The sequence below is a fragment of the Stomoxys calcitrans genome, chromosome 1 (assembly GCF_963082655.1).
Source record: "Stomoxys calcitrans chromosome 1, idStoCalc2.1, whole genome shotgun sequence".
Taxonomy (NCBI): Eukaryota; Metazoa; Arthropoda; class Insecta; order Diptera; family Muscidae; genus Stomoxys; species Stomoxys calcitrans.
The window spans coordinates 116,556,235-116,568,474 of record NC_081552.1 but is presented as its reverse complement, the minus strand read 5'-3'; the positions used below and the strand labels follow the sequence as shown (position 1 = coordinate 116,568,474).

Below are 12,240 nucleotides of genomic sequence, written 5' to 3'. Positions count from 1 at the left end.
AAAATTGGATATCAAATTCGTTTTCTTATCCCATTTAAACTCCTTATTGCAAAACTCATCAAATATGTCCGGTTTGGAGTATTGGCCCAAAAAACTATGAATATTTAGTTTATACTCTCTTTAAGACCCAAATTGTCTTGGTGAGCAAATATGTACTATTTGGGGGTTGTTATGGTGGTGGCACGTCCACTAGACAGTTGGCCCCTAATGTTGATATCAGATACATGGTCTACTCCCACATACCATTAATTTGAGCCCCATATTTCCGTAGTCGGCAAACATGACCGGCTTGGGGGGTGTTTTGTGGGATTGGCGGCCACTCAGTGAGTTGGCCTTGAAAATATATTTCGGATTCGTATTACACTTTAAAAACCCTCTTATTTTAGCCTCATATTGCAATAGTCAGCAAATATTGTACTCACTATCTGGGTGGTGTTGTGGGGGTGGGGTGACCCATAGAACTTTTCTCGAATATTGATATCAAATTCGTGCTTTACTCCCAAAGACCTTTCATTTGAGCCCCATATTGCAATGGTCGTAAATTTGTCCCCTTTGGGAGATGTTTTTGGTGAGAGGCGGCCCCCAAACACTTGATCTCATATATGGATATCAGGTTCGTATTCTAAATCCAAATATCTTTTATTTAAGCCCCATATTCCCATGGTCAGTAAATAAGTCCTGTTTGGGGGGTGTTTTGTGAAACGGGTGGACCCCCAGAAACGTGGTCCCACATTTGGATATCAGATTCGTATTGTATTCGCAAATACCATTCATTTGAGTCCCATATTGCCATGGTTTGTAAATATGTCCGATTTAGGGGTGTTTTGGGGATTGGGGTGGTCCCCCAAACACAAAGCCCGGAAAATATATCAGCAACGTGCTCTATTCTCATATATCTATATATTTTGTAGGATTGACGGCCACTCAGTGAGTTGGCCTTGAAAATATATTTCAGATTCGCATTCCACTTTATAAACCCTCATACTGCAAAAGTCAGCAAATACGTACTATTTGGGTGGTGTTGTGGGGGTGGGGTGGCCCCATAGACACTTTTCTCGAATATTGATATCAAATTCGTGCTTTACTCCCAAAGACGTTTCATTTGAGCCCCATAGTGCTATGGTCGTAAATTTGTCCCCTTTGGGGGATGTTTTCGGTGAGAGGCGGCCCCCCAAACACTTGGTCGCAAATTTGGATATCAGATTCGAATTCTACATTTAACACCTTTTATTTAAGCCCCATATTTCCAGGGTCAGTAAATAAGTCGTGTTTGGGGAGTGTTTTGGGAAAGGGGTGGACCCCCAGAAACGTGGTCCCACATTTGAATATCGCATTCGTTTTCTACTCGCAATCCCATCGACTGGAAGACTGGATGAGCTGATGGTGACCGGAGACATGCAGTAATCGTACTAAACTCCGGCTGTCTCACAGATCTCAACAAGTCTGAAGAGGTTATATCCTACGGATTCAACAAGTTGAAACTGAGGGTCTATAGAAGCGGTGGGGTTGGGGAATCAGGAGACGGCTTAGCAGTTGTTGCTGAACACTTGCCTGAGGAACTATCGACCACATGGCTAAAGTCTGGCGGATAGCAGGAGACTGAAAATCCCCCTGCCACAATCGATACAGGAGGGGATGGCTTCGAAACGGGACCCGACATACCCTGTGTGGGTGGGTCACAAAGTTGGACTGGGCTCAAAGTGCGCGCCAACGGGGAAGCGCGAAACTCAGAAAGTACTTCGACAGCAGCAGTTAGTGAAGCATCTTAGGAGAAATCGTCTGCATTGCAAGTGTCCAATGTCCTGAGGAAGAGTGGTTCTACAGCTTTCTCAGCTGCCACTGGATGCGTACGGAAGCTCATCATGACAAGTTCTAACGAATCTTGTGAGGATGTCAGTCTGATGGAGTCAGAAGATGAGACTAACACAACAGTGGTGGAAGTTCTGAATCCAGACCATGGTCCGGTTTCTACAGATGAATCTCCAAAATTGTAAGGCCGCTTCGGCGGCACAAAAAGTCCTCCTGATGGCAGGGGGATTTGACGTGGTTCTTATCCAGAAACCATGGGTGTGTGGAGGGATTTAAACTTCTCAGGGGTACGGGGAATGGGAGACACAGAGCCTGTATTCTTGCAAAGAGTAGTCTTAATGTTTTTCTTCTTCCGTCGCCAAGCACTTAAGATTTAGTAGAAGCCAGCCTTGAAATAAACAAGTCTCATTACTGCCTGGCTTCCCCATATATGGCACACGATTCAGAGATAGCGCCTTCAAACCTTAAGTCGCTGGTTGATGCCGCTTCTGTTGGGAAGAAAAGCTTAATGCACATCACCAGATATGGGGAAGTTCGGATGTCAACGAAAGGGGTGAGTTGCTTATTGAATATATTATAAGTTGCAATCTGGCGATTTGTAATAAAGGGAATAAACCGACCTTTATTACCAGGAACAGGCAGGAGGTACTAGAGCTGGTTGGTCTAAGGAAGGACTGCAGAAAACTCTTCGACAGCGCAAAAGCCACAAGAGCACCAAACGATTGGGACATCTATAAGGCTGAGTTAAAAAAATTTAAGAGCGAGCCTAGAAAGGCTCAGAATAAATCCTTAGTAGAATTCTGCAGTGGAGGATACATCTGAGGACACTAGGCTAAGGAATATTCTGTCCTCGAGACCTATTACGGTTGGGTATATCCAGAAGTCAGAGAATGTATGGACAATGTCTAGTGGGGAAACACAAGAACTACTCGTTGACACACATTTCCTGGGAAATTCTCCAACGGACAACGTGGCGCTAGAAGAGGTTGGCACTGATACGCATTCGTCGGAGGCCATTAGGGAAATTGTGTCTGAGCCGAAAATCCGTTGGGCGATAAGAAGTTTCGACTCCTTTATGTCGTCAGGCCCTGAAGATGTATCACAGGTTGAATTACAAGCTGTGTCTGATAGACTGGTTCCCTGGCTTAGGGAGATATACTCTGCTTGTATCAGAATGTCATATATACCTGTGGGATGAAGGGACACGAAGGTAATTTCCATTCCGAAAGTAGGAAAGCCCTACCACTCGAATGCGAAAGATTTCCGTCCTATTAGTCTGTCATCCTTTATGCTAAAGACCCTTGAGAGATTGATAGAAACCTATCTTAGGGCAATGATCCCTGGATATCTTCTGTCGCGGCAGCAGCATGCATATATTGGGTTGTCTAAAAAGTAATTTCGGATTTTTTAAAAGAAAGTAAATGCATTTTTAATAAAACTTAGAATGAACTTTAATCAAATATTGTATATAATTGCCATTTTGTTCGCTAACCTTTTGCCATCTTCCTGGCAAAAAGCTGAACCAAGTGCGATTTTATAGCCTCATCATTGCCGAAAGTTTTACCATTTAAGGAGTTCTGCAAAGATCGAAATAAATGGTAGTCTGATGGTGCAAGGTCAGGGCTATATGGTGGATGCATCAAAAGTTCCCAGCCAAGCTCACTCAGTTTTTGGCGAGTGACCAAAGATGTGTGCGGTCTAACGTTGTCCTGGTGGAATATGAAACCTTTACGATTGACCAATTCTGGTCGCTTCTCCTTGATGGCTGTATTCAATTTGTCCAATTGTTGACAGTAAACATCCGAATTAATCGTTTGGTTCCTTGGAAGCAGCTCAAAATATACCACACCCTTCCAATCCCACCAAACAGACAGCATAACCTTCTTTTGGTGAATATCAGCCTTTGAAGTGGTTTGAGCTGGTTCACCATGCTTGGACCATGATCGTTTTCGACTAACGTTGTTGTAAACAATCCATTTTTCATCTCCAGTTATGATTCGTTTTAAAAACGGATCGAATTCATTGAGTTTAAGGTGCATATCACAAGCGTTGATTCGGTTTGTTAAATGAATTTCTTTCAATACATGTGGTACCCATATTAAAATTGACGCCAAACAAACAAATGTAAACAAAATTTCGCGCACTTTTTTTCTAAAGCAAGCTAAAAGTAACAGCTGATAACTGACAGAAGAAAGAATGCAATTACAGAGTCACAAGCCGTTGAAAAAATTTGTCAACGCCGACTATATTACTACTATATTACCGACAATTACTTTTTGGACAACCCAATAGTAAAAACAAGTCCACTGAAACAGCCCTTCACGACCTAGTCGGATACATAGAGCCGCTGTCAGGGAATATACAATGGTAGCATTTCTTGACATTGAAGGTGCTTTCAGTAATGTAAAACCGACGTCAATCATGAAGGAGTTGGAGTTTCTGGGCATCAACTCTGCCGTTAGAAAGTTTATTAACAACATACTTACTAAAAGATGCATTGCGGCAGGCTTGAGATCTGTGGATCTAAAAAGATGGGTAGGTAGAGGAACACCTCAAGTAGGTGTACTGTCTCCTCTACTTTGGAATATAACCATTAACAATTTATTGTGGTCTCTGGAAGAAAAAGTCGTAAAAGTGGTCACGTATGCTGATGACGTGGCAATTGCGGTTAGGAGAAGTTTCCCAGCAATCTAAGAGATATACTTCAGGCTCTAAGTGCAACAGTTAAGTGGGCTACCGAATGCGTTCTGGATATAAATCCGAGCAAGACTGAAGTAGTTCTTTTTAGCAGGAGATACAAGTTGCCTACAGTGGAACCTGTGTCCTTGGGTGGAAAGAATGTTCCATTTACAGAAAGCACAAAATACCTGGATGTTTTGCTGGACAGGAAATTGAACTTCAAATCCAACATTTTGGAAAGGGCGAGAAAGGGCACTCTTGCCCTATACACCTGCAAGAGAGCCATTGGAAATATATAGCCCTCATATTGGATTTAGACTTCAATTATGTGGCCATTTTTAAACCGATTCGCTCGAAATTTGCCACGAAGATTTTTTTATGGCTTTCGACGTTAATGGTGGGTTTCGTACAAATCGGTTCAGATATAGATGTAGCTCCCACATACATTTTTCTCCCGATTTTCACTACTTTAGTCGCTGCAAGCACAATCTTCTCAAAATCTTGCACAGCGCTTTCCTGGACGACTACCACGATATGTTCGAAATCTGTCTAGGTTTAGATGTAGCTCCCATATGTCTGTTCGCCCGACTTTGAGTAAATTGCAGTAATGTGGTCATTTGTCAACTGATTGACATAAAAATTGGCCCATCTAATTCTCTTATGACTGCTGACACTTTTGTTAAATTTCGTTTAAAGGGCTAGTTGTTACAATTTTGAACACATCTGCTCGAAATTTGATACGGTTTGCTTTATAACCCATTTGAAAATCTCCACAGAGGTCCATCAAATTCGGATTAGAATAAGATAAAGTTCCCAATTTTCACTTGTAGGATATATAGTTGGCTCCGAAGGCTTTTGCCTTTACTTACTTATTTTATTATAGGACATAGGAGTTGTTTTTCTTAAGCTTTAAAAAATGTTGAACTTTATTGTAGTTTTAAAACTTAAAATAGCAAACTTTGTTATAGAAATAAGATGTTTTACTCCTTAATATGTATGACCTTTGGAGTAGTAGCTTTTGTAAAAATCATAATCGAATTCACCGTGTTTCTTGTACTCTTGCTGTAGACTTCGAAGTTATCATAGTGATAGATCTTGACATCCTTAAAATACATGTTGGGCATATTGAAGATATATTCATCGATTTTTCGATCGAAGGGATGTCCAAAAGGTTTATCATCCAGCCAACGTTTTCCAGATCCGATGCCGCACGTGAAGCTGTAGTCGAATTGTTCATAGTCAACGTCATAGGGGGTGGCCATGACGAATAATTGCATAGGCATGCCTTTTTCCCAGCCGCGTGGAAGAAGAAGACGGTCGGGGAGTAAACAATGAGGATGGCTAATGTTCATTGGGAAATCGTATTTATCTTCAATTGCCAACTTGACGTAGTGATACAACTCAGTGTACGTCATGTGGTCGGAAGTTGTGAACACATATTCACCTGCATTGTGATTAACGACATTCTCGCCAGCATTTAACTCATATGAGAATTTGTCAATGGCAAAGAAATTTCTGCGATTATCGGCCAGAGAGATTACCTGGCCATATTCGTCATACTTCGGCGCAATAAAGGAGCGAATGAAAATCTTTTGCTTTTTGTCGGATTCAATAGTCATCTCAAAACTGAACGGTTTATGATTTAAACGCATTTGGCGAGCCAAAAGAGTCTTGTCCCATACAAAATGTCCATCTGCAAAGAGCAACTTGTCGTTCAACAAATCAAACGAAATCAAACAAATCGAAATATGTAGCCAATTCAGAAACTTTGACATTTTTGATGTGAACCCCGGGAAGTAGAAGCTCTTCCTTTGAATACGGTCCGAGATATTCCTTGAAGCGGAAAAATATATCGACTATCCTTTTATGGAAGATGAAAAACATAGGGTCACGCACCATTGTTTGGAAGTTAAGGAACACATGTGGATTTACATTGAATTTAGTGGGCTCTGTTTCTGCCAAGTACATGTTGCTGTACAAGTACCAGTAGTTGAAAAAATATTTGTCAAACACATCGACGTTACCTTGAATCATAGCACCAATATACTCTGAGGCACTGGGGTTGCGCAAATCGATCAAAGTTCCGTCGTACATTTTGAAGTAGCCTACATCGATGACTCCTTCAATTCGTTTAAAGAAGTCATTGATCTTGATCATCACGCCATTGCTTATGTTATTTTCAACTTCATAGTAATTCTTGCGGTAAGTGTAGCCAACACCATTGTATGAAACCAACTGGGGATTATAGCCCTTCTGGATTTCTTGGTATTGCCAAAAATCCGGAATTTTGCCAAAACCATGTGACAGGCGCTCCAAATAATAACGAGAAATCATTTTGTGCATTCCATATACCCAAAACTCTCCACGACGGTCTTTGTGTAGATCAAATGTTTTGCCATCCAAGTGGATGGGATAATCCATGTTGAAGTAGTACCAGAAAGCATTCAATCCGACATCCTCGGTGAAGTAGGAAAGGCTCGAATCTTCATTGTAGAAGTCAATATCACGAGTATAGTCAACAGGCATAAACCACATTTTGACATCATTCATCATCGACAACCACTGAGAATCTTGGTTAAATTCATAGATGTTCTCGCGAAGCATATAATTGTTTTCCGCATACCAATGTTCTCCAAGACCCATTAGTTTCCACCACTGCCACATCTTCCAGTCTTTCATATAGACGTACTCGCCAAGTTTGTTGTACTCGTTGTTCTGATAGTAGACGTCGTAGAATTCCTTTTCGTACATGATGTACTTACTCCATACATTGTAGTCGAATTTTTCGGCGGCAAAGATGAACTTGCTGTTCAGGAAGTATTGAGGGAAAATTTCGTAGATGTATGGAATAATAAGACCTTCAAAGTCATCGCGGTGAATGACAGCCAAAGTGAGAGCATGTACAAACATTCCTTCATTAATATGTATACGGGCCCAGCAGACGTTGTGTTGGAAGGTTTGCCAGTCCTTGGCATAATAAATGAAGTTGAACAGACCCCAGGCTTGACAATGATGCAATTTTACTAGATTTCCAAAGAATTCACCCTTGGGTAAGAGGGCTTTTGATTGGTAGGTTTCCCAGAATTGTTCCATATGGATGTCATAGTGCTGAAAATTAAAAAGCATGCCTTGATAGTTTTACTTTGGAAACTTCTCGCTTTACTTACGCTGTAGTATGACTTGTCCACAATTAATTTATCTCCTAGTTTGATCCACTCCTCGAGCATTAAGGGATCCTCGACGCGATATACGATTTCGAGCAAAAATTTTTGCTTCTCCAAAAAGGACTTGTCGGCAATTTTTACACCATTCTGGGACGCTGCAATCACTATCGCCGAACACACCAATAAAACCAGAACAACTTTCATGTCGAATTCCACTCTGTTAGTAACTGCTGGTGGTGCCAGTGAATTTATACAATTTCGTTATCAAATCTGTTGCACTTTGGCAACGAATCGTAAAAAAGAATCTGCGATTTAATAAGGTCGTAACCTTTTAGATTTTTTCATAGACCAATACTGCAAAAGGCTATGATGTTCTCGGCTCTAATTGGACAAAACATTTATTTTGCCAAAGCGAAGACATTTTGCATCATTAAATTTCGAGCGGACGTACTTCCATATATATCTCACAACGAAGAACTAGTGAAAACGCATTAAGTTTGGCCAGGCCGAACTTTGGTTATCCACCACCACGGATATACATATATCTTATTGTTGAAATCACTGGAACAGGCGTCTTTTGTGTTTACAGAAAAAGGTCAGCCGTTCATTTTCGATTTTGCTGCTATTTGCGGAATAGTTCTGCTGATATAGCAAAATGTTTGTAATTTTATGATAGCATGTTGGCTACTGAAAAGTCTATTTGCTGAAAGTTTATAGGACTGCGAGTAGGAATATTGTAACATTATGTGCCAAACTACATGCTAATCAGAAAAAATTTCAATTGGGGGTAATTTGTGAACAATTCTCACGATTGTGGGTGTTAAGAGATGTACTGGAAAACAGTTTCCAGTTTAACCACTTACCAATCGTTTTTGAATAATGAAAATGCCGACCGGATTTATATATGCTCAGAAATAAATTTGTTGAAAGTAGAAGAAAACAAGTAAAAGCGTGCTAAGTTCGGCCGAGCCGAATCTTATATACCCTCCACCATGGATCGTATTTGTCGAGTTCTTTTCCCTGCATCCTTCTTAGGCAAAAAAGAGGCTCAAGAAGTCAAGATGCCAGATCGGTTTATATGGCAGCTATATCAGGTTATTGACCGATTTGAACCTAATTTAGCACAGATTGTGGAAGTCATAGCAAAACACGTCGTGCAAAATTTCATTCCAATCGGATAAGAATTGCGCCCTCTAGAGGCTTAAGAAGTCAAGACCCAAGATCGGTTTATATAGGTATATCTAGCTAGCTTTACTTCTTCGAAAGTTAGCGTGCTTTCGACAGACAGACGGACGGACAGACAGGCGGACAGACGGACGGACATGGCTAGATCGACATAACATGTCCCAACGATCAAGAATATATATACTTTATGGAGTCTCAGACGAATATTTCGAGTAGTTACAAACAGAATGACGCCAAGGTTATAATAAATTTATTAGTTTAAGACTTGCTGGTGCCGTGTTCCTAGGGCTAATGTTCAAAAGGAAGAGAGAAAAATAAAACAATATTTATATTGTACTAGCTGAACCGGGCGCTCCGATGCACCTTCATTTACTTTATATGGACAAAAATTATCCTTTGAATATTTATTTTCGACAATTTAAGAGCCTTTAGTGAAATACCATGCTACGAAAATAGTATATTTGTATATCGCTTGTATATATAAATACCTTTATCTGAAACCCATTGGTCTATGAATTTATTGGTCTATGAATTCGTTCGGCGGTTTTAGGGTCATTTAAGTTTGGATGATAGATGTAGTCCATTCTATAAAGACTTTAGAGTGGGAAGGCCCCAAGAGTGGTGGTTGCTGGGTTTAGGGGGTAGTGTGGACGCCCAGAAAGTGGGTATGAATCCTGAAGTGGGTATGAATTTCGTGGTCTACTCCTGTATCGCGGTATCCTGAAAGTGGGTATGAATTTCGTGGTCTACTCCGAAATGCCTTTTATTCAAATCCCAAATTGCCATGATCGGTAAATACGTATGTCCGATTTAGCGGTTTTTTCGGAGGTGAGGTGAAATTATCACCATTATCAGCTCTATTCTAATATACCATACGATTTATTTAAACCCCATATTGTTATTGGTTTTAGGGTAGTTTATCGGATGAGGCGTCCGCTCAATACAAAAATGGTTATCAAATTCGTTATTACATCCCAAATACCTTTCATTTGAGCCACATATTGGCATGGTCGGTAAATTTGTGCTCTTTGTGGGGTGTTTTGGGGAAGGGGCGGTGGCCCAAATACATGGTCCCACATTTATATTCTACTCCCAAATACCCATTTTTAAGACCCCTTTGCTATGATCAGTAAATAATTGCTGTTTGTTTTGGGGAAGAAAATTGGTCCCGCAAGTCGTTATCAATTTCATGCCCCAATACCTTTTGTTTGAGCCTCACACTGACCCACTCGGTAAATATGTCCGTTTAGGTGGTCTCTCAACACGAAGCCCTGAAAATAAATCAGCATCGTGCTCTAGTCTCAAATATCATTTATTTGAAACCCATATTGCCATTGGCCTCAAAATTGGATATCAAATTAGTTTTTTAATCTCAATTACCTTTCATTTAAACCTCTTATTATAAAAGTCTTCAAATATGTCCAGTTTGGAGTATGGGCCCTAAAAACTATCAATATTGAGCTCCACTCTCTTTAAGACCCAAACTGTTATGGCGATCAAATACGTCCTATTTGGGGGTTGTTGTGGGGGTGGGACGTCCTCTAACAGTTTGACCCGATTGTTGATTTCAAATTCGTGGTCTACTCCCAAATACCTTTCATTTGAGCCCCATATTTCCACAAATATGGGCGGTTTGGGGGTGTATTGGGGGATGAAGCGGCCACTCAGTGACTTGGCTCTGAAAATATCTGTCAGATTCTTGTTCTACTCTAAAGTACCTTTTAACAGGTGTAGAGGTCTATCAAAACGCGCTGTTTCAAATTTCATCAAAATCGAATGACAAATGCTCCTTTTATGGGCTCAAAACTCTATATCGGGAGATCGGTCAATATGACAGCTATATGCAAATATGGTCCGCTCTGGACCACATTTGACAGGAATGAGTAGGGGTCTACCAAAACACACTGTGCCAAATTTCATCGAATTTCGGTAATAAATGGATTTTTTATGGCCTCAATACCCTATATCGGGAGATCGGGCGGTCGGCCTATAGGGCAGCTATATCCAAATATAGTCCTATGTAAACCACACTTCACGGAAATGGGTAGGGGTCTACCAGAATTCACTGTGGCAAATTTCATCGAAATCAGATGAAAAATTACCAATTTATTGCCTCAAGACTTTAAGCCTGAAGATCAGGCTATATAGCCCAAACGCTTCGACCCACATTTGAATATCAGATTCGTATTCTACACTCAAATATTTTTTATTTGAGCACCATATTAATATGGTCAGTAAATAAGTCCTATTTGGGGGATTTTTGTGGAAGCGATGGACCCCCAGAAACTTGGTCTTACATTTGGATATCAGATTCGTATTCTATTTGCAAATACCTTTCATTTGTCATGGTCGGTAAATATATCCAATTTAGGGGTGTTTTGGGGGTTGGCGTAGTCCTCCAATCATTTGTATCGGATAAGTTTTCTAATACTAAATACCTTTTATTTGAGTCCCATATTGTCGTGATTGGCCTTTATATATATTTAGTACCCCATCCGAAATTTGGATACCAAATTTTTTGTTTTTAGTTTACTATAAGACAGCACACAAAATTTCGCTTAAATCGCACAACCCATTACCGAGTTCAGGCGTTTCTAAAAATTAGGGTCCTTACGCTAATTTTCAAGTCCCCCCCCCCCCCCCCATCAGTTATCAAAAAATGTAGTACCCTATTTTCACCACGGGATGATTATGTATCATCGGTTCAGCCGTTTTTGAGTGTATAAGGAACACACAAACAAACCGACAAACAAACTCAAATTGATTTTTATATATGAGACTAACTGAGTCCGGCCCGGTCTGCTTCGCCCTATAACGCTATGTTGCAGAAAAGTACTCTTAATTTGGACATTTCTGCCTAATTTCAGTTGAAAATGTATTTCAATTTTCCTGTGGATTTTTCTACTCTCAAATACCTGTTATTTAAACCCCAATAAGTAAAAGTCCTGTTTAAGGGTGTGGTGGATCCCCAGAGACTTGGTCTCAAAAATGGAAGTCAATTTCGTGCTCTATTCCCAAAGCCCTTTCATTTAAGATCCATACTACCATGATCGGTAAATATGTCCGATTTGAGGGGTTTTTCGGGGTGGGGTGATCCACGAAACACTTAGTCCCATAATTGCATATCAGATTCGCTTTCTACTCTCAAATATCTTTAATTTGGTACCCCTATTGTAGTGATTGTTCTATAAATCCGTTTGGCGGGTATTGGGGTTGGGTGGCCCTTCTGGGCACACCACCGCAGATTCTGATACCAATTTTTTTTTTATTTTAGGTTAATATAAGTGTGCCAACAAAATTTCGCTCAAATCGCCCTACCCATCTCTGAGATCTGCTGTTTGTGAAAATTATTGTTATTGCAAGTCTCAGAGTGGGGAAGTTAAAAATATAACCGCAACGAAGT

At 40.4% G+C, this 12,240-nt stretch overlaps 1 pseudogene; it reads right to left on the bottom strand.

Annotated features, from left to right (window-relative positions):
- Window positions 1–5,475: 5,475 nt before the first annotated feature.
- On the bottom strand, window positions 5,476–7,856 carry LOC106091522 (larval serum protein 1 beta chain-like; annotated as a pseudogene).
- Window positions 7,857–12,240: the final 4,384 nt, after the last annotated feature.